The sequence below is a fragment of the Schistocerca cancellata genome, chromosome 3 (assembly GCF_023864275.1).
Source record: "Schistocerca cancellata isolate TAMUIC-IGC-003103 chromosome 3, iqSchCanc2.1, whole genome shotgun sequence".
NCBI classification, from domain to species: domain Eukaryota; kingdom Metazoa; phylum Arthropoda; class Insecta; order Orthoptera; family Acrididae; genus Schistocerca; species Schistocerca cancellata.
In genome coordinates, this window is record NC_064628.1 from 390,952,650 (window position 1) to 390,968,852 (window position 16,203).

General features: G+C 49.1%; 1 protein-coding gene across 1 annotated transcript in view; it reads left to right on the plus strand.

The window, feature by feature from the left end:
- The window catches only part of LOC126176327 (uncharacterized), a 148,041-nt gene that overhangs the window by 131,241 nt on the left and 597 nt on the right, over window positions 1-16,203 (plus strand). The gene's annotated exons all lie outside the window — the stretch shown is intronic.

Genomic DNA, 16,203 nt, shown 5'->3' on the forward strand with positions numbered 1-16,203 from the left:
CCGGGGAGCCTTACTAAAGACTGACCTTGCGACCTCTCACACAAGCAGTTGTTTGCCACTGAAGGCTCGCAATCGACTGATCCTGTCACTGCACAATGGAAAACTTCTCCCGAGGCACAACTTGTGAGGTTACTGTGGCCCTCGCATTGCCATAATACGAAGGTGTTGGTGGAAGAAAGTATTAACCCAAAAGAGCATATTTTTGTTTAGCGTATGTTTCAATTCAAAGACAAGAACATAAATATATCTCCATCGCTACTGTATATATGGGGACACTGTTGTTGTTGTTGTTCTGGTCTTCAGTCCTGAGACTGGTTTGATGCAGCTCTCCATGCTACTCTATCCTGTACAAGCTGCTTCATCTCCCAGTACCTACTGCAACCTACATCCTTCTGAATCTGTTTAATGTATTCAGCTCTTGGTCTCCCTCTACGATTTTTACCCTCCACGCTGCCCTCCAATACTAAATTGGTGATCCCTTGATGCCTCAGAACATGTCATACCAACCTATCCCATGGGGACACTGTCATATCAACAATTGAGATTAAGACTGAATTTGCCCCAGATTGCAATTAAATGATCTTCGGTTTTATTTTAACACGTACTTGTTCGCAGGTTCATCTGAAGAGGAGGACAGAAGCCTGAAAATTGATTGCGTTAAAGTAAAAATGAAGGTCATTTAACTGCAGACTGGGGCAGAATCATTCTTAGTCTGAACATACATAGAATAATACAAATATACGAGGGTAAGTCAATTGCCGGCCAGAGTGGCCGAGCGGTTCTAGGCGCTACAGTCTGGAGCCGCGCGACCGCTACGGTCGCAGGTTCGAATCCTGCCTCGGGCATGGATGTGTGTGATGTCCTTAGGTTAGTTAGGTTTAAGTAGTTCTAAGTTCTAGGGGACTGATGACCTCAGAAGTTAAGTCCCATAGTGCTCAGAGCCATTTTCTTTTGGTAAGTCAATTATTATCCGCAAAGTAGTTATAAAATTTTATTGTAGTCAAAGAGGAAACTTACAAGAACATCATTCTTCTACATAGTCTCCTTGCGTTTCAACGCACTTGGTCCATCGTTGTACAAGCTTCCTGAAGGTTCTCGGTTGAGCTGCGAGCCAAGAATGCACCGCTTCTTTCACTGCTTCGTCCGATGCAAATCGACGGCCCCTTAATGCCTGTTTGAGTGGAACAAACAAGTGATAGACAAAAGGGGCAAGATCGGGATTGTATGAAGGATGATCTAGTACTTCAGATTTTAGTTTCTGGAGCGTTTCAGCAGTGCTGGCAATAGTATGCGGACGGGCATTGTCGTGCAACAACACAACAACTTTTGACAGCAATCCTCGGCGTTTGATTCGAATTACAGGCTTTAGCCTGGCAGTAAGCATCTCACTGTAATGTACACTGTTTATTGTTGTGCCCCTTTCCCCATAATGTTACAGTACTGGACCTTGTGCGTCCCAAAAAACCGTAAGCATCAGTTTTCTTGCGGACGGTTGGGCCTTGAACTTTTTCTTGCACGGCGAATTTGGATGTTTCCATTCCATACTCTGCCGTTCACTCTCCGGCTCGTAATGATGGATCCATGTTTCGTCACCAGTAATGATCCTGTCGAAGCAGTTGTCCCCTTCGTTACCACAGCGATCCAAATGTTTTAGCAGATGTCCAAGCGCGTTTGTTTATGCAACTGTGTGAGTTGTTTTGGGACCCATATTGCACAAACTTTATGGAACCAAATTCTGTTGTGGATGTTTTCGTAGGCAGAACCGTGGCTAATTTGTAGACGATGTGCCACTTCGTCAATAGTTAATCGTCTGTCTAAGAGAATCATTTCACGTGAACGCTCAATGATTTCTTCATTTGTGGCGTTAAACGGTCGTCCGGGTCCTTCATCGTGAGTAATACTTGTGCGACCATTTCGGAATTTTTCATCCATTCGTAGACACTCCGTTGTGGCAAAACACTGCTCCTGCACAGTACCGAAGTATTCGATGAATTTCGGTCCCTGATACGCCTTCCAACCACAAAAAACGGATCACTGAACGTTGCTCTTCTTTGGTGCAAATAGACAGCGGAGCAGCGATGATTAACAGCACGACAACGATAACGAAACTAACCCAGCTGCTTGAAAATTTCAAAGACATAAAAACAAATAAACAAATGGTGCGTCATCGACATAAAACGTCAGTACTACCAAAATAAACAAAAATATAACTAAATTTCGGATAATAATTGACTTACCCTCGTATATACCAGGCAACGCTCTCCACCTTGCTATCAGTATGTGGCATCTGCCCCAATCCCTGGTAGCTAAATGGTCAGCACGACGGAATGTCATATCTAACGGCCCGGGTTCGATTGCCGGCTGGGTCGGCGATTTTCTCCGCTCAGGGACTGGGTGTAGTGTTGTCCTTATCATCATCATTTCATACCCATCGACACAAGTCGCCGAAGTGGCTACATCTCGAAACACACGCACCAGGCGAACGATCTACCCGGCGGGAGGCCCTAGCCACACGGCATTTACATTTTACATCTTCCCCAATAGCTGAGTGGTCAGTGCGTTGGAATGCCATGCGAGTGGCCTGGATTCGATTCATGGCATGTCATAGATTTTCTCCACTTAGCGACTGGGTGTTGTGTTGTCTTCGTCATTTCATCCTCATCAACAAGCATTCGTCACTCGAAAGTTGCCCCTAATACTGTCTCTTTCCTTGGTGTAAGACATACACTAAAGCGCCAAAGAAACTGGTATAGCTATGCGTATTTAAACACAGAGATATAAAAGCAGGCAGAATACGGCGCTGCGGTCGGCGACGTCTATATGGCTGGTTATCAAGATTTAAGTGAGTCTGAACGTGGTACTACAGCCGACGCACGAGCGTTGGGTTCAAATGGCTCTGAGCACTATGGGACTTAACATCTGAGGTCATCAGTCCCCTAGAACTTAGAACTACTTAAACCTAACTAACCTAAGGACATCATACACATCCGTGCTCGAGGCAGGATTCGAACCTGCGACCGTAGCAGTCGCGCGGTTCCGGACTGAAGCGCCTAGAACCGCTCGGCCACCGCCACCGGCCGAGCAATAGCACGCAACAGCTTCGAGGTAGCGATGAAGTGGGGATTTTATCGTACAATCATTTTATGAGTGCACCGTGAATATCAGGAATCCGTTAACACATCAAATCTCCGACATCTATGCGGACGGAAAAAGATTCTGCAAGAACGGGACCAACGACGGCGGAAAAGAACAGTTCAACGTGACAGAAGTGCAACTCTTGCGCAAATTGCCGTAGATTTCAATTCTGGGCCACCAACAAGCGTCAGCGTACGAACCATCATCGATATGGGCTTTCGGAGCCGAAGGCCCACTCTTGTACCCGTGATGACTGCACGACATTGGAGGTGGTGGTTGTTGGGATGTTTAAGGGGGACTAAACAGCTAAGGTCATCAGTCCCCCATTCCAAAAGCAAGCGAGACAAAGTCGCAGAGCAGATAAAACCCCAAGGGGAAGGAGACTGCCCCCCCCCCCCCCCAGGTGCTAAAGAACACAAATTAGGCAACGAACACTACAGAAAAGAAGAGTACAGACGAACACCAGACAGAAAGAAATAGAAGAAAAGAAGATGGCCGGAGACTGGTTGACTGACCACGACAACAAAAAAGGGAAATAGTCAACCATCCGATGAGACACCAAAACAAATATGGAGAGACGCGAGGACAAAAGACACAGAAACGGAAAAGTGCAGGACCCCCCTAAATGGATCCATAAAAATGACTAGCACGGATAAAATGTAAAACATTGTCAGCCATGGAGGCATCGTCGCATAAAATCAAAGGCAAGGTGCCCGGGAGATTAAAAGACTGCCGAAGGGTGCGCAGTCGGGGACACTCCAATAAAACGTGGGCGACCGTCAGCCAGGACCCACACCGACACAGGGGGGGATCCTCCTGACGTAAAAGATGGCCGTGCGTCAGGTATGTATGGCCGATGCGGAGCTGACACAGGATGACAGAGTCCCTGCGAGAAGACCGCAGGGAGGAGCGCCACACATCGGTCGTCTCCTTGACAGCCCGCAGTTTATTCTGGGCTGTCATGCCATTCCACTCAACAGACCACACCCCAAGCACCTCACGGCGCAACACCAGCTGCAGGTCGCGAGCTGTGAGGCCGATCTCCAAAGCTGGGGCGTCGATCGCCCCTTTGACCAGCCTGTCAACACGTTCGTTCCCCGGGATGCCAACGTGACCTAGCGTCCAAACCAAGACCACCGAACGACCAGAGTGGGCAATGGCGGAAACAGACTCCTGAATAGAGGACACCAGAGGAGAAGAGGGATAGCAACGGTCGATGGCCTGAAGGCTGCTCAGGGAGTCACTGCAGATGACGACGGACCTACCTGAGCAGAAACGCATATGCTCAAGAGCGCGCAAGATGGCCACCAGCTCTGCAGTAAAAATACTGCAGCCAGCCGGCAAGGAGCGTTGCTCAACATGGGCAGCGTGAGCAAAAGCGTAGGCAGTGCGACCATCAACCAGGGAACCATCAGTGTAGACAGGCTCACAGCCCGGAAATGATTCGAGGAGCGCAAGAAAATGGCGACGGAGGGCCACAGGCGGAACCGAGTCCTTAGGTCCCTGTGCCAAATCCAGACGGACGGACGGCCGGGACAAACACCAGGGAGGCGTAGGTGTACGGACCTGGAAGGGAGGCAGAAGAGGGAACGACCCCAGTTCTGACAGCAGGGACTGGACACGGACAGCTACGGAAAGCCCAGACCTAGGTCGCCATTCGGGCAGATGGAGGACCATGGCAGGGAAAAGCAGGCGACGATTGGGATGGCCTGGCGAGCATAGTCGGCGAGCAGTCGATGGCGGTGAATCCGCAGTGGGGGAACCCCGGCCTCCACCAGTAGACTATCCACGGGGCTGGTGCGAAAAGCGCCAGTTGCAAGCCGAACCCCACAGTGGTGTATGGGGTCTAACAACTTCAACACTGAGGGTGATGCAGACCCATAGGCCGGGCTCCCATAATCAAGCCGGGACTGCACAAGGGCTCTGTACAATCGCAGCAGCGTGCAGCGACCTGCACCCCAAGACGTATGGCTAAGGCAGCGGAGGGCATTGAGGTGCCGCCAGCATTTTTGCTTCAGCTGAGTAATATGAGGAACCCATGTGAGCCGGGCATCAAACACGAGTCCCAAGAAGCGGCAAGTGTCCACCACTTCAAGCAGGTGGCCGCCGAGGTAAAGTTCAGGATGAGGGTGGACCGTCCGACGCCTGCAGAAGTGCATAACTCGAGTCTTGGCTGCAGAGAACTGAAAACCATGAGTCAGAGCCCATGATGCTGCCTTGCGAACGGCGACTTGCAGCCTGCGGTCGGCGACTCCCGTAGTCGTGGAGCTAAATGAGATGCAGAAGTCGTCGGCATACAAAGAAGGAGACACCGACGACCCCACTGCTGCAGCCAGACCATTAATGGCCACTAGAAATAAGGAGACGCTCAACACTGAGCCCTGCGGGACCCCATTTTCCTGTATATAAGATGAACTAGAGGTGGCATCGACTTGCACCCGGAAAGTGCGGCGCAATAAAAAGGTTGGAAGAAAAGCCGGGAGCCGACCACGAAGACCCCACTCATGCAACGTGGCGAGGATGTGATGCCGCCATGTGGTGTCATACGCCTTCCGCAGATCGAAAAATACAGCAACGAGATGCTGACGTCGGGCAAAGGCCGTACGGACTGCAGATTCCAGCCGCACCAAATTGTCCGTGGCAGACCGGCCCCGACGGAAGCCACCCTGGGATGGAGCGAGGAGACCGCGCGACTCAAGGACCCAACACAAACGCCGCCCCACCATACGTTCGAGCAATTTGGTGAGGGTAATGGGACGATAGCTGTCCACCGCCAGTGGGTCCGCACCGGGCTTCAAGATGGGGACAATAACACCCTCTCGCCATTGCGACGGGAACACGCCTTCGCTCCAAATGCGATTAAATATCGCGAGAATGTGTCTCTGGCAGTCCCTGGAGAGATGCTTCAGCATCTGCGCGTGGATGCAGTCTGGGCCTGGTGCTGTATCAGGGCAATCGGCGAGGGCAGCGAGGAATTCCCTCTCGCTGAAAGGAGCATTGTATGTTTCAGAACGACGCGTGTGGAATGAGAACGGCGTCCGCTCGGCACGCTCCTTTAGAGAGCGAAAGGCGGGGGGATAGGATGCAGTCGCAGAGCTCTGAGCAAAGTGCGCGGCAAGCCGTTCAGCAATGGCGGCAGCGTCCGTGCAGACAGCGCCGTCCAAGGAGAGCCCAGGGACACCCGTAGGGGTATGGTATCCGTAAATCCGCCGGATCAGGGACCACACGAGCGAGGGGGAGACATGGGAGCCCAAGGATGAGACATACCTCTCCCAGCACTCCTGCTTACGCCGTGCAATAAGACGACGGGCGAAGGCACGGAGCCTCTTAAAGGTGATGAGAGTCTCAAGAGACGGGTGCCGCCTATGACGCTGGAGAGCCCGCCGACGGTCGCGAATAGCCTCAGCAACCTCTGGCGACCACCAGGGTACAGCCCTCCTCCGAGGGTGGCCAGAAGAACGGGGGATGGCAGCCTCGGCCGCTGAAATGATGGACGTGGTTAAAATACGCACCACCTCGTCAATGTCACCCTGTGGGGGAGACTCAATGGTTGCAGCGGAAGTAAAAGCTGGCCAGTCAGCCCTGTGGAGAGCCCAGCAGGGCAAGCGCCCAGAAGAATGACACTGGGGCAGTGACAAATAGATGGGAAAATGGTCACTACCACACAGGTCAGGATGCACTCTCCAGTGGAGGGATGGGACAAGTCCAGGGCTGCAAATAGAGAGATCGATGGCCGAGAACGAGCCATGGGCCACACTGAAATGCGTGGGAGCACCGGTGTTCAAGAGGCTAAGGTCGAGCTGAGCCAACACATGCTCCATGGCCCGACCGCGGTCATCGGAGACAGTCCCACCCCATAGAGGGTTGTGGGCATTGAAATCGCCCAGCAGCAAAAAAGGTGGCGGCAGTTGGGCTATCAGAGCAGCCAGGACATGCTGCGCGACAGCACCATCAGGTGGAAGGTAAATACTGCAGACGGTAATAGCCTGTGGCGTCCACACCCGAACAGCGACAGCCTCTAAAGCTGTTTGTAGAGGTACAAACTCGCTGTGAAGAGAGTTAAGGACATATATGCAGACGCCACCAGACACCCTTTCATAAGCTGCCCGGTTCTTAAAATAACCCCGATAGCCACGGAGGGCGGGGGTTCGCATTGCTGGAAACCAAGTTTCCTGCAGAGCAATGCAAAGGAAAGGATGACGGCTGAGAAGTTGGCGGAGCTCAGCTAGATGGTGAAAGAAACCGCTGCAGTTCCACTGGAGGATGGTATTAGCCATGGATGGAAAAGGCGTGAAGGGATTGGGGAGGCAGATTACGCCTCCGGGGCCCCTGCTGCTACTGAGTCACCACCTGGACAACAGCTATCTATTGCATCCGAGGGACTGGCGAGATCCATGTCCTCAGTAGACGCCAGAATCTCCACCTCATCCTCAGACGCAGAGCTTGTAGGAAGCGGTGGAATGGGTGCCACCGCAATGTCGGTAGCCTTGGGGAGTTTCTTCTTCTTCTGCTTCTCGCACTGCGCCTTGGGTGGTTCAGGCTGGGAGGGCGTCACTGGGTCAGTCTCAGGGACAGACGATGACCGTGTGTCCCGACGACCAGGGACTGGCGGTTGTTTGAGCCACTTGTGGCTGTCGGCTTTGGAACCGGTCGGAACGTGCGAAGGGAGGTCCCCAAGGGACCCCTTCCTTACGAGAGTAGCCGAAGAAGTCTTACGCTTCTCCGGCTGGGAAGGGGGGACTGATGTCCCCGATGGTTGGGGGGGTGTTGCTCCTGAAGTAGATGGAGCAGGAGCAACAGGAGGTTTAGTGCCCCCCACCATCAAGGGGGCAGGTGTGGGACTTCGACTCTGAAAGCTGACTGGAGTGGATGGAATTGTACAAGGAGTGACAGTTGCAGCATAAGAAGCTGTCATGCGCACTGGATGAAGCCGATCATATTTCCGCTTCGCCTCAGTGTACGTCAGGCAGTCGAGAGTCTTGATTTCCATGATCTTCCGCTCCTTCTGCAGAATTGGACAGTCTGGCGAGCAAGGCGGATGGTGCGCACCACAGTTCACACAGATTGGAGGCGGCGCACAGGGATGATCAGGATGGGAAGCTCGACCGCAATCGCGACAGACGAGGTCGGAAGCACAGCGTGAAGACATGTGGCCGAACTTCCAACACTTGAAGCACCGCATCGGGGGAGGGATATACGGCTTGACATCACAACGGTACACCATCACCTTGACCTTCTCAGGTAACGTGTCACCCTCGAAGGCCAAGATGAAGGCACTGGTGGCAACTTGACGATCCCTCGGACCCCGGTGGACGCGCCGGACGAAATGGACACCTCGGCGCTCCAAGTTGGCGCGCAGCTCGTCATCGGACTGTAAAAGGAGATCGCGGTGAAAAATAATTCCCTGGATCATATTTAAGCTGTTATGTGGGGTGATAGTAACAGACACATCCCCCAACTTCGTACAAGCCAGCAAGGCTCGTGACTGGGCAGAGGATGCCGTTTTTATCAACACCGATCCAGACCGCATCTTGGACAAGCCCTCCACCTCCCCGAACTTGTCCTCTAAATGTTCGACAAAGAACTGATGCTTCACAGACACAAATGAGTCCCCGTCAGCTCTGGTACAGACGAGATACCGGGGCGAGTATCTTTCGCTCTCATTCACAGCCTTTCGTTCCTCCCATGGTGTGGCCAGGGAGGGGAACGATTTGGGGTCATACACATTAGCCTTAAAGTGAGCTTTGGAACGCTTAGAGACTGCTGACGGCTGGCCGCCAGCGAGAGATGATGTACCACGCTTCATTGCGGGTCATCCGCCCTGATGCCACCTACTCCGACCAAGGGCCCTCCCCACGGGCGCCACCCAGCCACAGCAAAGGCCACCTGGCAGGATGGCCATTGCCGGGAGTCCTGATGCCCCAGGGCGATGGGCATCTACTCCTTGGCATACGTGGGGAGTTAACGGCGCAGGCATCAGTAGAGCGATCCCTGTGTTGTCAGGGGGCTACAACCAAGAGGGTACATGGCGGCCCCACCACAACGGACTGGCTACCGTGCTGGATCTTAGGTGCAAAAATGGCCAAGGTCGTCGTCGCAGTTAAAAGAAACACTGCAGAGTGCAGCGTGGTAATCGCCCAAGAGATCGAAAACGAGCGGGACACCATTGCAACGACGAGAAAGACGGCTAAAGGTCTAATTGCACGACGGATACAATGCACCATGTAAGGCGCCCTTCCCCAAGTGGCTCGCTCTTCGGAATAATTTAGAAAGATTGGACTGTTGATGATTGGAAACATGTTGCCTGGTCGCACGAGTCTCGTTTCAAATTTTATCGAGCGGATGGACGTGTACGGGTATGGAGACACCTTCATGAATCCATGGACCCTGCAAGTTAGCAGGTCACTGTTGAATCTGGTGGAGGCTCTGTAATAGTGTGGTACGTGTACAGTTGGAGTGATATGGGAATCCTGATACGTCTAGATACGACTCTGACAGGTGACACATACGTAAGTATTCTGTCTGATCGCCTGCTCCCATTCACGTCCATTGTGCATTCCGATGGACTTGGGCAATTCCAGCAGGACAATGCGACACCTCACACATCCAGAATTGCTACAGAGTTGCTCCAGGAACACTCTTTTCAGTTTAAACACTTCCGCTGGCCACCAGACTCACTAGACAATGGCATTACTGAGCGAATCTGGGATGCCTTGCAACGAGCTTTTCAGAAGAGGTCTCTGCCCCCTTGTACTCTTATGGATTTGTGGACATTAGTCTAATATCCGTGCCACGTCCCGTTGCCAAACTTCTGCGTGCGGGGGAGGGGGGGGGCTAGACGATATTAGGCAGGTGTACCAGTTTCTTTGGCTCATCTACATCTACATATAAACTTCGCTAGCCACCAAGCGGTGTGTCTCGTAGGGTACTATTCGCGCCAAGGTCATATACCCCCCTGTGTTCCAGTCGCAGGTCGCGCGAGGGAAAAACGACTGTCTGAAGACCTTAGTACGAGCTCTACTTTCGCTTATCTTTGAATGGTGTTGAATGGTGATCTTTGCGTGATTTGAAAGTTGGTGGTAATAATATATGCTCTACATCCTCGGCAAAGATCGGATTTTGGAATTTTGTGAGTAGCCCCTTCCGCTTAGCGTGTCCTACTTCAAACTTTCTACGAGATTTGTGACGCTCTCTCGATGGGTAAATGTACCAGTCACGAATCTTGCGGCTCATTTAGGACCTTCTCAATCTCTTGAATCAGACCAACAGGTAAGGATCCCATACAGACAAACAATACTCTAAGACTCGACGAACTAACGTATGAAGGATTGCATTGCTTCAGGATTCCACCAATAAACCGCAATCTAGAGTTCGCCTCACCCGCTACTTGTGTAATCTGATCGTTCCATTTGAGATCATTTCGAATAGTCACACTCAGATACTTGACGGATGTTACCGCTTCCAAATACTGGGCATTTAATTTGTACTCGTACATTAGTAGGGATTTTCGCTTTATTATACGCAGTAGGTTACACTTATTAATATTGAGAGATAACTGCTAGTCATTACACTACACATTTATTTTCTGCAAATCCTCACCGATTTGTTCACAAGATTCGTGTGATACTACTTTGCTGTAGACTAGAACATCATCAGCCAACAGTCTAATGCCACTGTCAATACCGTCAACCAGATCGTTTAGGTAAATCGTAAAAAGCAGCGGACCTATTACGCTGCCCTGGGTCACACCTCGTGTTACGCTTGTTTCTATTGAAGTCTCCCCATTCAGGAGGACATACTGCTCTCTGTCAGAAAACTTTCTATCTAACGGCATATGTCACCGAATAGACCATAAGCGCGCACTTTTTGGAGCAAGCGACAGTGCGGAACTGAGTCGAACGCCTTTCGAAAGTCGAGGATTATGGAATCAACCTGGGAGCCGGTATCTAGAGCCTGTTATGCATCATGCACAAAGAGGGCCAGCTGTGTCTCGCACGACTGCTGTTTCCTAAAACCGCGCTGGTTTCTGCAGATGAGCTTCTCAGAGTCTAGAAAAGTCATTATGTCTGAACACAAAACTTGTCCCATGATTCCACAACAAATCGATGTCAGTGAAACCGGCCGGTAATTATGTGCATCCGATTTTCTACCCTGTTTATAGATTCCTATGACCTGAGCCTTCTTCCAGTCCCGTTGAAGTTCCCGCTGTTCCAATGATCTCGGAAGATGAGGGATAAGAATAGTGCTATATTTGTATCATAGTCAACAAAAAATCTTACGGGGATACCGTCTGGTCCTGATGCCTTCCTGGCGTCTAAGGATCTTAACTGTTGTGCAATCCCAGGTACACTAAACACTATGTCAGCCAGCCTTGCATTTGTTCGATAATTGAAAGGGGGAATTGTGCTGCAGTCCTCTACCGTAAACGAGATTTTGAAAGCTCGATTCACAATTTCGGCCTTCTGTTTATCATCATTCGTTATATTACCCGTACTGTCAGATATTGAGAAGATATTGAATTATTTGTAGCGTTCATAGATTTTGCTGACGACCAAATTTTTTGGGGTTATTTTTAGAATCTACAGATAAAATATTGCTTTCAAATTCTTTAAAAGAATCTTTCATTGTCCTTCTGACAGCTGCTTTCATTTCACATAATTTCTGTTGTCAGCGGGCCAGTGACTACGTTTAAAACAACTGTGCGATATTCCCTGCTTTCTCAGCAACTTCCTAATTTGTTTATGGAACCAAGGTGGATCCTTTCCCTCCCCTATATTTTTGCTAGGCACATATTTCTCTTGCACGTGGTACACAATACCTTTAAATTCCGACCAAAGATGCTCTATATGTGTCCCGCGGTGAATGTCTTGGAGCTGACTATGAAGGTATTCATTAATGACACTTTTATTTGCTTTCTCAAACAAGAAAACTCTACGCTGTTTCTTTGGTTTTTTTTTTCTTCAACTTCCACTGGCATAGAAGTCACAACGACATTATGGTCACTAGTACCTTCTTCTAGATTAACTTCCTCAAAAAGGTCAGATCTCTTTGTCGCCAAGATATCTATTATGTTCCCATCTCGAGTTGGTTTTCTAACCAATTGCTCAAGGCTGTATGTTGAGAGCGCTTCTGGAATAACTTCACACGAGTCTTTGCTTCTGCCCTCTGTGATAAACGTGTAATTTTCCCAATCAATGGATGGCAGATTAAAGTCTCCATCTATAACTAATGGATAATTTGGATATTTATTTCCTATGTACTCAAGACTTTCCCTGAAACATCCTGCGACGTTTCTTGCGCATGCTGGTGGTCTATAAAAACATCCTAATACAATGGTCACTCCTTCTATGACTGACAGCTTTATCCAGACTATTTCACAGTCCAGTGTAAATATCATTCATCTTTCATCATTTTAAAAATAAAGTGTTCCAAGAAAAGGCTTTCATTTTAGTTAGGTGCTAAACTTAATGATAATTTGGAGGACGGGGGGTGAAATTGGCTTTCACGGTTTGTTAATACCACCCAAGGGTGAATGACGGAAGGTTTGGACCAAAGGGATTTGAGGCACTTCATTCACTGTTTATTTTTTTACAACACACTTCTTAATTAATAACGTTGATAATACTTTTAAAAGGAAACAACACAACAGGCCTTGCAAATCGCCTATCTGCGTAAGTGAACTACTAAAAATAATCGTTAATATGTTTAGGAACACAATAAACTTCAACTCACAAATAGCATTCAGTTGTTTACTAATTAATTAAATGTCTGTTCAAGGCAATTTCACCATATAATCAACACAACTTAAAACCAGAATTCAATACACTTCCTTGCTATTCAATGTCTGCATAAGTTAATGGCCATACATAGTAACCTCTGAACAGCAATTCAATTGACTAAAAAAAAAAAAATAACACAACCACCTAAACATGTTTACAGAATTATGGGAAAGAAATGCATATAGACCTTCTGTTTAGCAAATGAACCATTTTCGGCCTGAGCCACCAACATAAGTCGTTCTCATTACCCACATAGAGCCACTCCGAGGTACTGGAAGCAAAACATAAGTCTTCCACGTGTACACCAAAGGCACGGTTCCCAGACTGCAAGTCGTAAGAAACCAGTCAACATGCTCCCGCCACTAAGTACAGGAAGGCGTCGGGCTAGTAAACAGCGCCCGCTGCGGTGGCGAAATTGATGAAATTAGCACCACCTGTGACGCAAAGGGCAAGCAACTCACCAACGTAATAAGGACATAAATTATTTGCATATACAACGTGTCCAAAAGAGCTGCCTATCCACTACTTCCAGCACCTCAGAGGACACCACTTAACACAGTGAATTCAGAGTCATCTAAACATACCGCGCAATCTGCGCAAAACCACATAAACTTCCTGCATGAGCGCACTACGCTTAAAATAAGGAGTATTAACTTAACACAACATACAACTTCTAAATCTCCGGTTGACTGGCCTGGACTCATGAAATGGATCTACCAACAGATCATCATGGCCAATAAACCATCTCCGCTCTCCACTTGCGAGGCACAAATAGGATATGTCCTGCAACACACTGATTAAAATATCTAAAACAGTGTTCGTTACAAGATTAACACCCAATGTCACAGGGAAACATTAATCAGAAACAGACATCGGTTCGTTACAATAAACGCACAAATTACGTGGCAGAAAAACACAACGAAGTCAGTGCCACACAAGAAGGTCAGTAATAGTAAGGCCCTTTATCGTTTTCCCATTCAGAGGGGCGTAAAACAATAACACTTAAGCAGAGAAGTATGAATGCATTTGAGCAATTCAGTGACTGACAACAACTAAGTTTTTAAATGCAGAACACAAGTCCTCACAGGATAAACGCGGCCTTACGCACTGGACTCCTAATAGTAAGGTCAAGCGTCCAAAGCACACTGCTCAATAAATACACCACAAGGGCAAGTATACTCAGTAATCGCCAGAACGATGAACACTGAGAACAAAATGCTGCTTATATCCAAACCAACTGTGCTCGCAATGGCATTACATCAGTCACAGAGCCATAGAGACGAGAATGTAGTCAATAGAAGCAAACGGTAAATCCATCATAAACAAGGAAGCAGCATGTTCCCGACAGCATCGGCGCCTCTACCCACCAAGTCCGCCGCAAACGCCCAAACACAATCAGGTAACGTGGCAAACTTTCCTCTTGCCACCACACACGGCGTCGGCAGACACGGCTTCACGCTCCGTGCACTAATGCCTATCTCACAGTTCTTCTTGCCCTCCAAAATCCAATTACTCGACTGTCACAGGTGCCTCGCCGACTTCCCCCACTAAGGGGCGCCACTTTTCTCTTTCCTCCGCAATACAGTGATAATATTATACGCGGTACATTCGATAGATCTACATCTACATCTACATCTACATCTACGCCCATACTCCGCAAGCCACCTGACGGTGTGTGGCGGAGGGCACCCTGAGTACCTCGATCGGTTTACCCTTCTATTCCAGTCTCGTATTGTTCGTGGAAAGAAGGATTGTCGGTATGCTTCTGTGTGGGCTCTAATCTCTCTGATTTTATCCTCATGGTCTCTTCGCGAGATATACGTAGGAGGAAGCAATATACTGCTTGACTCTTCGGTGAAGGTATGATCTCGAAACTTTAACAAAAGCCCGTACCGAGCTACTGAGCGTCTCTCCTGCAGTCTTCCACTGGAGTTTATCTATCATCTCCGTAACGCTTTCGCGATTACTAAATGATCCTGTAACGAAGCGCGCTGCTCTCCGTTGGATCCTCTCTATCTCTTCTATCAACCCTATCTGGTACGGATCTCACACTGCTGAGCAGTATTCAAGCAGTGGGCGAACAAGCGTACTGTAACCTACTTCCTTTGTTTTCGGATTGCATTTCCTTAGGATTCTTCCAATGAATCTCAGTCTGGCATCTGCTTTACCGACGATCAACTTTATATGATCATTCCATTTTAAATCACTCCTAATGTATTCCCAGATAATTTATGGAATTAACTGCTTCCAGTTGCTGACCTGCTATTTTGTGGCTAAATGATAAGGGATCTATCTTTCTATGTATTCGCAGCACATTACACTTGTCTACATTGAGATTGAATTGCCATTCCCTGCACCATGCGTCAATTCGCTGCAGATCCTCCTGCATTTCAGTACAATTTTCCATTGTTACAACCTCTCGATACACCACAGCATCAGCTTCAAAAAGCCTCAGTGAACTTCCGATGTCATCCACAAGGTCATTTATGTATATTATGAATAGCAACGGTCCTATCACACTCCCCTGCGGCACACCTGAAATCACTCTCACTTCGGAAGACTTCTCTCCATTGAGAATGGCATGCTGCGTTCTGTTATCTAGGAATTCTTCAATCCAATCACACAATTGGTCTGATAGTCCATATGCTCTTACTTTGTTCATCAAACGACTGTGGGGGAAAGTATCGAACGCCTTGCGGAAGTGCCGGCCGCGGTGGTCTAGCGGTTCTGGCGCTGCAGTCCGGAACCGCGGGACTGCTACGGTCGCAGGTTCGAATCCTGCCCCGGGCATGGGTGTGTGTGATGTCCTTAGGTTAGTTAGGTTTAAGTAGTTCTAAGTTCTAGGGGACTTCTGACCTAAGATGTTGAGTCCCATAGTGCTCAGAGCCATTTGAACCTTGCGGAAGTCAAGAAACACGGCATCTGCCTGGGTACCCGTGTCTATGGCCCTCTGAGTCTCGTGGACGAATAGCGCGAGCTGGGTTTCACACGACCGTCCATTTCGAAACCCATGCTGATTCCTACAGAGTAGATTTCTAGTCTCCAGGAAAGTCACTATACTCGAACATAATACGTGTTCCACGGCTCAGGGGAAGAGGAGGGGGGAGGGCAGCAGATGGCAGGAGGGGCAGGGTGGGGGTACTAGCTACTGTCTGACTGCACTCAGGGTAATGGTTCAAAAAAAGGTTCAAATGGCTCTGAGCACTATGGGACTTAACATCTGAGGTCGTCAGTCCCCTGGACTTAGAACTACTTAAACCTAACTAACCTAAGAACATCACACACATCC